The sequence below is a fragment of the Megalopta genalis genome, chromosome 7, assembly GCF_051020955.1.
Source record: "Megalopta genalis isolate 19385.01 chromosome 7, iyMegGena1_principal, whole genome shotgun sequence".
In the NCBI taxonomy this organism is placed as follows: Eukaryota; Metazoa; Arthropoda; class Insecta; order Hymenoptera; family Halictidae; genus Megalopta; species Megalopta genalis.
In genome coordinates this window covers 22,259,050-22,271,820 of record NC_135019.1, presented here as the reverse complement: position 1 = coordinate 22,271,820, position 12,771 = coordinate 22,259,050, and positions in this window count along the sequence as shown.

Sequence of the window (12,771 nt, the reverse complement as noted above, 5' to 3'; positions counted from 1 at the left end):
ACCGAGGGGAGGGGAGAGAATTACGAAAGTGAAAGTCAATTTGTCTCAATGACTCTATTCTGCAAAATTACATATATTAAGTATTATTTAAATAAATGTAATCAAAATTATATCGTATTTGATTTTATTGTAATTAGAATTATCTGTCGAAATTATATCATGTTTGGTCTCATTTCAATCCGAAAACTATCAGCAATATGTTAAAAAAGAATCAGTTTAAAAATGTTAAAATTAAAAGAGGTTATGTTATTGTATTATGAGTTGCCTTCCGGGAAAATTACAGCACACATGTTCACCGACTAAATTACAGAGCTGTGGCAACATCACGGCGTCATTCATGGCAGACCAAAATTACGTCATTTAGGGAGAGATTACTGTACCGACACTTGATTCATTCATACTTTTCACTCTTTTAAAACTGTGAACACCTTCTAGATGTCTACTAAAACCTATGGTTGCCGATCAAAGGCATCAAAGTTGTTTTTCATAAATATTACAGGTAGCAGATTCTTTGTTTTTATTTTTTCGAAAATACTCCCAGCAATCTTTGTATGCCTTATTCATATTGACAGGCTAAAATGTTATGATTAACCAGATTATATAAACAATAAGTAAAAATTACAACAAATAAATTATAGTAACACTGACCAATTTGACATCAACTATGCACAAACGGACACAAGACCTAAACCTTCGTTTTTGGAATTCAACTATAGACTGCTTGTTTGTTCACGCAAAACAGAAACTCATGAGTAAATCGATCACTTGTACGTATGCGATTGATTAGTAATATGCAATTTGGGTTAACTAAATATTCATTTCCGAAAATATATTATACATATAATAAATGAAATTCATAAGAATTTTCCTAGATTTAAATTTCTCGAAAAATACCGTAATTTCTCGAGAAATGAGAAATAACCAATTATAAAATTACTCGAGAAATTCTCGAGAAAGAGTTCTCTCGTGCATTTTGCGATACCACGTGCGAACACGTCGAAACACATTTCGTACTGCTAGTGGATTCGATAGTTGAATTGTGATCGCGCTAACCATCTGTGTTTTAGCGATTCGTGACGAGATCACTTGTAACGTAGAAGAAGAGAATCCGGCAACTGCGCGCCTCGTGGCTGTTCATTTTGTAATAATTGATCCGATTAAAGATTAATCTGGTTCCAATTCTTCAGTCGCAGTTAATTCCGCGTGATTCGCCCGGCTGTACGTACCCTATCGTGTTCAAACCTTTGGATCCTTGTGGACTTCGTTCTATCTCACGTGGACTGGTTTCCGACTTCATATGGAGAAATATTTTGTGTTTCGTGTGGCACCCTTTCATCAGGATCGCGGTATAACCTGGCCTAAGAGTCTTAAAATCTCGGAGTCGCCTCTGACCGCGTATTAGGACTCGTGAAATAGGGGCGACGTTACAATGATAGGTTGAAAATATTGCGAAATACTTTTGTGCGGTAGATAGGGGCCGCAGAAAAATAATAGCACACAAAAAAATATTTAGAAACTTCAGAAATAGCTATGACAAATAATTTTACACAACATATTAAAGAAAACTATTTTTATGCGGTGGACAGGGACCAGATAAAAAGGTCTCCGTTAGAAAATATATCCAAGTTTTACGAACTAGCGAGATAGTGCTTTCCAAAAAAAATAAATAATTAAATTACACATGGAAACATATTTTAAAAAGTTTTAATTTCTCATTTTAAACATAGAGAAATTTTCAAAATGTACATAATTCAATACTACTCGTCGTAGTACAAAACGTGTATATTCTTGTGATGGTTCGTAATCGCTTTCGTCACTTGAAGATATTAGAGTTGATTTATTTTTCGTTATCATGTACATAGTCGGTTATAAATCCTTCAGCTGATTGAAATCTCCGTCAATGGGGCTTCGTTTTCAAGTTGAGCCCTTAACCTTTTAGGTACGGCTGAATTCTGCGCGATGCTATTTTCCTGGACGGCAGAGTTTGATATGTACTGTAGTACAGAGTCTGACACTGTATATTCCGTCTGTATATTGTTAACACTGTTGTAAATCGATGTGAAGACAAAATAAGTGTGAAACAATGCATATGAAGACGATTATTTAACTCAAACGGTGAGCGAGTGAGCTAATCCAAAATATGATGTTCTTTTACCACTTTCGTTTACTGCACAATTATTAGATTCATTTATTTTACTTGTGCGTTTTTTTATGGCTCTTATATAGTGGATTCACCTAATTTAAATTCCTTATCAAGAGCTATGGATTCTTCACCATCTGCTAGTCTATTTAATATTGCAACTTTAGTTTCTAATGCAATTGTCTTTCTTTTCACTTTTTTTGATTACGATTGTTCATTTTAAGGGAGTACTTATGTCTAAAAATAAAATAAAAATCATAAAAAACTATATCTAAATAGAAAAAATAATTAATTTACCTTTAATCTCACTATAAAATTAATCCTATCTTAATGGCCAAAAGATATGCGTTGAGGCACTTCGAAGGTCGGTAATTAACTAATGTTATTAGATGGTGCAATATGTATTGAAATCGGCTGATAGGTATGAAAATGACCGATGCAATATGTACGTACACACTGATAGAAAAAAAAGTGATGCCACCACCGCTGAGATTGATCTAATTTCGCGACGAACTTACATATACATGGGAGCGACACATATTCATGTACCGCATACAAAAATCACACAAAACAAATCGCATAAAAAAGACCGCACAAAAACAGGTTTGACTGTGTTTTAGATATGGTTATCGGCTTAATGCACATTGGTAATTTTTGTAGGACGATGTGATTCCAAGAAGCGGTGAATGAAAATATTTTGAAATTTCTCTTAGAGGCTCTCAGAGAGAACACAGATCTTTTTATTAAGATCCAATTGTATAAGTCCAAATTAATAGGGATTTTGGTATCCGCAAATTCGATTGTAGTTTAGGTACAGAATTCAGCATTGGTTCATATTAGGGTTATTGTGTGTTTTGAGGCCGAAGACCACAGTCATACAAGCGACTAACAATAACATGTGATAGTTATAACTTTTCTTTTATATTATTTGACGGATAAACGAAGACAAATTTGGGAACCGGGAATATAATCATGATAAAGTAGATGGTGGAAAGTAGTAATGCAAAACCACTCAGTGGATATTTTAATCGCCATCATTAAGGGAACGTAAACGTTCGCAGTGAGGTACGTACGGATTATTTTCGCAGTTATGCAGGTTTTATTGCCACAAGTTACATTCTCAAAACGGTGAATTACAATATAGCGTTTGTTGGTAATTAATAATACGATAAACATTAATGAAAGGGTGCATGCTGGGTGATCGTCGATCACTAGGTCGCTCAGTTCTTGAGTGGACGCGTTTGCTTTGGTGGAGAACGAGCACTGCCGGCGCACAGCGGTATAAAAGCTCGAAATCATGGCCAAAATAAGAAATAGTGACGGATTTATTTGAAAATTTGTATATAGGGATTTTCGTGGTCGCTGATTACAAATCTGAATTTCAAAATTCCAAAAACAAAATGGCGGATGGGTTGTTGACTATACAATACATATCACCCTGGGTCTAATCTAAAGAGAACCACAAGTGTTGAGCACTTCTCCTTTGTGTAAGCGGTTGTCTCCCAAGATGCGGTGAGGCCGTCACGACATGTGGTGCGCATATTCCCGCTGAAGGGAAAAGAGCAGAGCAGTGACGCGACAAAGTGGGCTGTTCGCTCTTTGGTGAACCCTGTGAAAAAGCAAATCCACGTGAGGTCAGTTTGGCGAATTCACTCCGGTGGCATAGTCCGCCTCCTTACCAGCATTGATGAATCCGTCATAATGTACGACGTTCCAAGGTCAATGAGCAAGGGAGATATTAGTTACAATAGATGGAAGCGTTTATTACAAACGTACAATTGATGGATGTGTTGTCCGGCCTGAAGATCAACTATATGGCTGGCAAAGGCAAGGACACTTTTTAAACACCCACTAAACACCTCCTCGAGCTTCAGCCCTTACACTTCCTCCTCCACGGTGACTCCTCACGAGGTTCCTACGTGGAGGGGTGAGTAACTCATATTAGAGCCTTAACCGTTTAACGGAGGCCAGCCATTAATCCCTGTCTACGCGGTGCAGTTACCTACCCCTACGAGTTTCTTGAATCCATCCAATATTTTGTCCTTCTGCCTCTTTTGCAGAAAGGATCTCACTGATAAATTTTCTGACATGGGTCGCCTTTTTGTTATTCAGTAGCAGCAACATGAGTTGGTCGAAGTTGAAAACCCCCGTCTTCTCGGAACACGCTATTCTGATTGACTTGACATCCAGGCAAGTGCAGCCGCAACTTTCACGGCCTTTTCACAGGCTGCACTCACATGTGCTGCGATCCTGCGACTCCCTTCCATCTTAACTCCTAAGCAACTAACGTTTGATTGCGGTAGTATTTCGGTGTCAGCGAGTGTCATCTTACACCTCTTTTTCCTCTTGAGGAGGACCATTTCTGTTTTTTCCTCCGCTAATGCCAGATGGTTGCGTGCGAACCATCTTTTAATGATCTCTAGGTAAGTATTCGCCTTGGTGGTTAGTTCATCAATCTTACGGGAGGTGACTATGAGAGTTACATCGTCCGCATATTCTATAAGATATGATCCTTCTGGTAAAGGAAGGCTCATACGCAGTGTTCTAAGCGACAGAATTTGCAATTCAAAAATACAGCAAGTTCTCCCTAATTGACGATCAGATTGCGCACAAAACTGGACAATTTGGGAAGAGGAGATACGATTATTCGAGGTTTGCGGTTTGTTTGTATAGTTACGTATTGTCAACAACCATAAAAACGAGTTGCAAGATTCGAATAATCTTATCTCCTCTTCCCAAATTGTTCATTTCCGTGCACAATTTGAGCGTCAATTAGGGAGACATTACTGTATTTTCAAGCCCCGTACCAACCCTCTTCACCAGTGAAACCGTTCACAGCTGAAGAAGTCAAACAGATAATACATATAAGAATAAATCCTAAAGTGGCCCCTACTCGATAACAAGTAAGGTAGTCAAAGAGCTTAATAAAGAAAGTATCGCATTGTTAACTTCGATTTTCAACGCCGCAGTACGCATCGGGCACTTCTCTGAACAGTGAAAAATTTCACATGTCACAGTAATAAACAAACCTGGTAAGCTCCCACATGAAATTACATCATACCGTCCCGTCAATCTTTTAATAATTTTTTCAAAGTTATTCGAAAAATTGTCGCTCAGGTGTTTAGAATCAATACTAACCGAATCAAAAATACTACCAGAACAATAAAAAAACTACTCCCACACTCTTGCTATACCACATTTCAATCATACTTCATCGATAGAAAATTCAAAGTCCGATTTCAAGATACAATTATCCTAGCCTATCTAATTAATTCCGGAGTTCCACAGGAAAATGTGTTGGGATCTATACTATATCTAATCTATACTACTATACTGCCTCACAAGAGGCCTCCGAAGCTACTAAAAATTTTCGCACCGATACTAGCAAAATTTTAGACTAAAAAGATATACAGTAATGTCTCCTTAACTGACGCTCAGATTATGCACAAAAATGGACAATTTGGGAAGAGGAGAGATGCGACTATTTGAGTCCTGTAGCTCGTTCTTATAGTTGTTGACAATTCGTAACTATAAAAACGAACTGCAAGGCTCGTATAATCGTATCTCCTCTTCCCAAGTTGACCATTTTTGTGGACAATCTGAGCTTCAATTAGAGAGACATTACTATATCCCCTTAAACCTAATAAACAGATTTACCACGTAAATCTAATATTACATATAACCATATAAGTTACTCCTCGTGTCACAGTAAACCATCAACAAATTTACTCATAATTCAATGAGGGTAACACTTTGTCCCTCCATCGTACAGACAATGGCCTTATCCTTTAGATAAGCGTGCAGGATACCCCGAAGACCAGGAGATAATCTCCTTTTACCAAGCGTACGCCTGATCATGTCCCATTCGGACATCTAGGGCAATCATGGCGCACTGTTGACTCTTTCTCCTCGCTACATCCCACGCGTCCATTAGTGAGGATATTGCATTCACGGTACTTTTGCGTAAGCAAAAGCTATATTGATTTTCCTTGAAATGTATGCACACTGCATCAACCTAGCTTTGATGCAATACTCAAGTGCGTTACCCCAATTGGACAGTATGCACAGAGACCTCTAACCAGCATCTACGTATCCCGCCTTCTTGGGAATCAGCACCAGCCTGCCTAACTTCCAGCTCTTCGGAAAATATTTCAGCTCGAAGCACTTGTTAAAGATATGAGCTAGGTGTTTGGAGGCAATTCTCCCCAATGTCCAGACCACATCTAACGAAATACAGTCAAGCCCCGCAGCTTTGTTCTTCATTTGTCGAGTGGCTTCTACAACCTCTTTTTCTGTAATTTAAATGTCGTTTGATACTTCATCTAGCTGTACCAGGATTCTTCTCAGTGTCTCCTGCGATGCAGTTGTAAATAATTTTTTTGTTACTTCCCATGTTTCTGCGGAGACTAGGTTAGCTGGGAAGGGGACGGGGTGGGGGGCTCTTGTATATGGTGCTTAGCACACACTTGATCTTGCTGAATTTCATACTTCCTTTAGGTGTAACCCATATCGCTGCATCATTTTCCAGATCCATCATCCAATCGCTGGGTGAATAATGCGGTGCTTCTGATATCAGAACAAGATCGATGTTGTTCTCACTCACGAATTGGTGAAGAAGATCTTGAGCCAATCTGTAGCGATTTAAATTCATCTGGATTATCTAAAACGAACGATAGCGATCAATAAGATCATTTTGGGAGATACGAGGTTATGTGATTTATGTACAAGTATCTAAATAAATAAATAAATAAGTACGATAAATAACGTGACTAGCTATATAAGTATAATTAGATAAATAAATATATTAGTCGAAAGCAAGAATCAAAAAATTAAGTTCTAGATAGAACTGTGTAAACACGTACTAAAATATGCGGAGAAATATCGCCAGAGAAACTTGTACAATAAGCTACTGCGGTTTTGTTTTTTGTTTTGTGACGTCACCCCTATTCCGCGAGTTTTTGACAGAAGCGACTCCGGAATTCCAAGATCCTTAGGCCAGGACGTACGTTCGTGGTCTACCTGGCACAAAGCGGGATTTCTCGGAAATCCGACGTGGAGCATGATATCAAATCCGGGCGCCAGGCACCAGGAAGGTGTCACACGAAACACGAGATATTTCCTTGTACAAAAGTCGGACACTGATCCACGCGAGATGAACGGACGCGACAAGGATCAACAATTAATTTTTAATCGGATCCAATAATACAAGTTATTACCATTTGGCTGCACTTGAGAGCCCGCGCTTTTTACAACTTTTTGCGGAAGGTGTTCGTTCGCGACGCGTAGTTGCCGCAATTCTCTTTTCGCGACGATACGATACTTCGATACAGAATTTATCATCAAGGTGATAGTCGTTATAAAAGGCAAGAGTTCGGTGCTATCACAATTTGACTGCCAAGTCCGCTTGTGATAACGCAAAGTGCATGAGAGCACGGTTGCGACCGACTAAAAGTCGATTCGCATCCGTCGACACTGCAAGGATTCCAGAGATCTTCGAAATAACAAATCTGAAGTTCCTCTAATGGTCGAGAAACGTATAGGAATCTCCGAGCTGACCGAGAAAAAGTTAGATATCGACGATCGCTAAACTTCTTGCAACGCAAAGTCCCCGAGGAAATCTTCCGAGCGCAACAGAAACAACGTAAAACCCTGTCAAAAATACCCTCTCCCCACGGGAACAGACGGTAGCGTGGGGCAAGATGCGCCAACATGCGCGAAAATCCGAGTTTTTCGAAATCTAATTCATTTCTCGCGCCTACTTCCGAACCACCTCGCGAAAATCAACGAAGGATCGCTGAAGATGACTTACCGCCTCTAGCTTTCCGGTTTCATCACGCTCGCTCTCTTTCGCTCTCCTCCATCCTTTCTCTCTATTGCTCGCTCTCCTTCGTCCCTTCTCTCTCTCTCTCTCTCTCACTCACTCACTCACTCTTTCGGAACACGACACAGAACTCTTTGCGTTATGATAGCTCGCTTGACAGTTATCCTTCACGATTTTTCGACCGCGATAGGGACCGATCCTTCGCACCCCCAATTGGTCTGCCTAATTGTACAAATGGGCGATATGGAATTTCTACAGGACTGTCTCGTGGTAGACTTGTGGCCCGAGGCTGAATCTGACTTTTCCAATTGCGGTGGCTCCTGGCGACTAGGGGGAGTCCCCGACATCCTCTTAGGGCGCCTCCACACCACCCACGTTTAATAGAACCCTTCCTTACGGGGAGAGACGACATCAAATGAAGGATCAAATGTGGTCGTTCCTCGGAACTGTTTTGTGGGCTGTGGTCCTGGTTGGTCCCGTGTGCGAAGTGTCTCTGTTTATCCACCTACGCGCGCACAGGATGCTTTTTGGGTGGCTAATAATAGAGTTAGCTGCTGCCGGCCCCATTCCGGCGGCAACCAAGAGGTGCCCTTTTCGAGGATTTGCGGTCAGTACTTGGTTCGTCCCTGAAATCTCCGCCGGGCTCGGCCCACAGAATACGAATTAGCAAAGCGCAATTACACCGAATTTTCCCCGGGGAGGGCTCTTATGCTCGTGTCGTGCTCGCGCGTATCTGGAGGGGGTGGTCCGGCCCTTCCACTTGCGGTTTCCTCTGCTAATGCAACGGCGAAGTGACGTCACAAAACTTGCAACGTCACAGTTTATCGGTTATATAAGTGTCCGACTACCTGGGATCAGATCAACTTTATCAGTAGTCTTACGCACGCTATCAACCACCAACTTTCGGCTTGTATTAAGGCTTAACCCTTTCGCCTCGAGCGCCGGATGTATCTGGCATGCACGATGTGACTGGCAACCCACAGCGACATACAAAAGCTGGCAACGTCGTGACTTAGTTTTCGGGTAGCATCACCTCTTATGATTGATGCGTAAATCATTTGTCGAAACGAATAAACCACACACAATACTAATCATATTTGTTCTCCCTGCAGTTTTTCATTACTATTAAACGCTATAAAGGAATAGAAAATCGAGAATACTGCAAACTTTAGGATAAAGAATTTTAAAGAAGTTTTGTATTGGTACGTCCGCCTGCTGTCTAAAAAGTATTCGCATTTCTTACATGTATTATAATTTAATTTCCATTTCAATAAAGTCTCCAGTGTAAATTATATACTGTGTCTTATTTGATTACTGTATATTATATATTATGTTTTATTCTATTATTGTATATTACACATCACTGTATATTATATGTATATTATTCCTTCACTATTTTTAATTGTTAATGAGGCTCTTTGTATCCATTAAATAAGTTTATATCCTTTATGTAGAAATTATGGGTATATTGTTTTAAAGAAAAATCCCTTTTCTTCCAAAATACACTGTCCACGTGCAATGTGTACACTTTCGGCGGGGGTTCCCGTTCAGAGGTGGCGCTACGGCAGGCCGAATCGTTGTAGCGAAAGGGTTAAGGACTTAGCCTTTTTTCCATCCTTGTGACCAGTTATGTAGCAAACAACGATTTACAATTCGTTGTGTTGTGATCTCATTCTCCGTTTCCCTTGCATGCTTTTGATCGGTCAGGTCCTTTACAATCAGAGGCCCTGTGCCCGTATTCCCTGCATCGGAACATTGTATCATTTTTTCTCTTAGTTTCACTAGATAACTATCCTACCCAACACGCAGGTATTTGGCTGCCAGTGTCGATTGTACTCCATTTTTCGCAGGGCTCAGGATAGTTATCCCAATGTCATCCCCTATGCAGGCTGCTTCTACCATCTTCTTAAGGGTCAGTTTTTCTATATCCGGCGCGTATATAAGTGTCAATTTGTTTCTCTTGTTAAGCTTTTGCCTGTTTATCAACTCAAGAAGGGTTTTAAAAATGATGCTTGTATCAGTAGTATCATCTGTATTGAGTTTGTCCACTAGGAACAGTATATCTTTGCTCTAAGGTAAGGACACTACAGACTGGGTCATGTACGTCAGTCTGGAAATGCGGCTGAAATAAGGTGGAGGCTGAGTATACTTGGGATGATGTGACTGCTGTGTGCAGGACTACGTCACTCGGTGTTATAAGTGCCAGAAGTTTGGTCATACATTCAAACGGTGTAAGTTTAAAGAGGTAGTCTGCGGTCACTGCACCAGTAAGGGACATACCTATGCCCGCTGCGGCATAAAAAGCAAGCCTCCGGTTTGCTCTAATTACAAAGAGAACGACAAGATGCACGACCATCGATCGAGGGACCAGGCTTGCCCTTCCTATAGGAAGGCACTGGCTCGGGTTACCTCTCGTACCGACTATGGTTTGACCAGCTTCTTAGAGAGAAAGTTAGGCGCTTTAATCAATCTTTTCGGAGTTTCGATTTCTTTGAGCCTAGAGTAGTTGCGTAGTACCAATGGTGTGACATCTCCCTAATTGACGCTGAGATTCTGCACAAAAATGGACAATTTGGGAAGAAGAGATACGATTGTTCGAGCCCTGCAGCTCGTTTTTATAGTTGTTGAAATCGGTAATTATAAAAACGTGGTACAAAGCTTTAATAATCGTACCTTCACTTCCCAACTTGTCCATTTTTGTGCGCAATCTGAGCGTGAATTAGGAAAAATTCACTGTATTAGTGAAGCGTAGCAATACTGGCGTTGGCGACTTAACAGTGGCGATACAGTAAATTCTTCCCAATATTCCTTCAGTTTGTAAAGACAAATGGACAATTTGAGAAGAGGAGATTATTCGAGCCTCGCAGATCATTTTCATATTTGCCGATTGTCAAGAACTATAGAATAATTATATCTCCTTTTCCCAAATTGTCTATTTTTGTTTACAAGCTGAAGGAAAATTAGGGAGAATTTACTGTATTTACATATTCTTTTGTGAGCATTTTGATAATTTTAATTTGTACCTTTATACAAATGGCGATAATTGAAAGAAATATTGATAAATAAACACGAAAGAGACTAACGTAATTATGACATGGAGAAAAATTCATATAAAATTAAATATATATACAAAAATGTAAAACATTAAAATTGAAGTAAATGAAATAGTATTGTAGGTTGTTTTTAAAGGAAATTGTTAGAGAGCAAGTGTTGCCCTAACGGGAGGATGGATTAATACTACGAATTAACTCGCGAAGAAATTCTGCCGAACAAATCGGACAAACTGTTCGAAAGTTTATTTGTAAAATGAACAACGCGTCGAAGAGTCTCGCTGGACTCGAACAAACAATGTGATATGTACAATGATGGTTACAATTATACCGCAGGAAGAACGCGTACGACAACTACCTGCAACGATCGCGTAGATATTATTTACAATAGATAATTATTGTAGAGTATGTGAGGACCGGACACGGACGGAAGAACGCTTCTACGACACGAGGACCCATAGAATTCGGAATCTGTGCAACACGCAACACGATCCAGTGATAAAAGCGCGTAGAGAGCGTGAAATCGAGACAAAGCGCAAGTGCGTACGTACGCGACCAAGATAGTTGACGCGTGTAGAGCGCGGCCGAGAACGGAGATAGACAGCGAAACCAGGCGTTGGAGCAGGAATCACTGGTTCGTGAGAACAAGATAGCAAACCCACGAGAACACGCGTCAGAGCGAGAACTGTGATTCGCAAGAAAGATACAGAAAAGTCGCAAACCGAGATTCGAGGTACGTAGATACGCGAGAACCGAGATAGGAGGTGTGCAGATAAGCGAGAACCGAGATTCGAGGTGCGTAAATACGCAAGAATCGCACGCAATGTGCTATGCACTCGAGCGAGATCGAAAAAGTCACACGGTAATCAGCTAATCTTGCCCTGAAAAGTGACCACGAATTAGAACAAATCCGTTCGGAATTTCGTTGTCTCAAGGTTATGGCATCGACGCGACTGACAGTGACTTCGTGCGATTAATCTACCAGAAAAGCCCTTTTTACATATGATGTCGCAGAAGCCGAAAGTCAAATAATTCTCGCTATTGGGACACCGGTCTGGTCTCGAAAATCCCCTGAAAAGAATTACTCGCATGAACACAATACCGTTTATGCAGTTTTTCCCGTGACGATAAACGCTGAGTGATAGAACTGTATCGGTTATGGAACGTATTTGTTGTTTTGATCACATGGTCAGAGCTGCCGTTTATCCAATCGAAGAATACTTTCCTCGTCTCTACTTAGTAGGATGAAACTGTTAGTTCGCAAGAGAACTAGCAGTTCTAGATATGAGACGAGGGCCTAGAAATAGAGTGGCGAAAACCGAGGCTAGAATGTTGGATTATCACTGTCCGACACGATTTTTGATTTCCTATAGCCACTACGAAATTCTTGTAGATCTTCACTCTCCGAGCAAGAATTCGAAAACCGAATTGCTCCATCATCCTCAGTTTCCGAAAAAAATGAGCTTTCGTAAAAACCCAAAATTTTCGACAAAAATATGGTATTCCATGGAAACTAAAACCATTAGAAAGTTCTAATTGGTCTTAACCCCTTGCACTATTTTCATGAGTCTGACTAGTGATGAAAATTTTAGGCCAAACTTGAATATCACGAGTCAGACTCGTTGTTTAATTTTATGCCAAACGTGGATATCACGAATCAGACTCATTATCGGCATTTCAGGCCAAACATGTATATCTCGAGTCTGACTCGAGTCTTAATAATGTAAATAAATAATATAATAATAATATAATAATATATA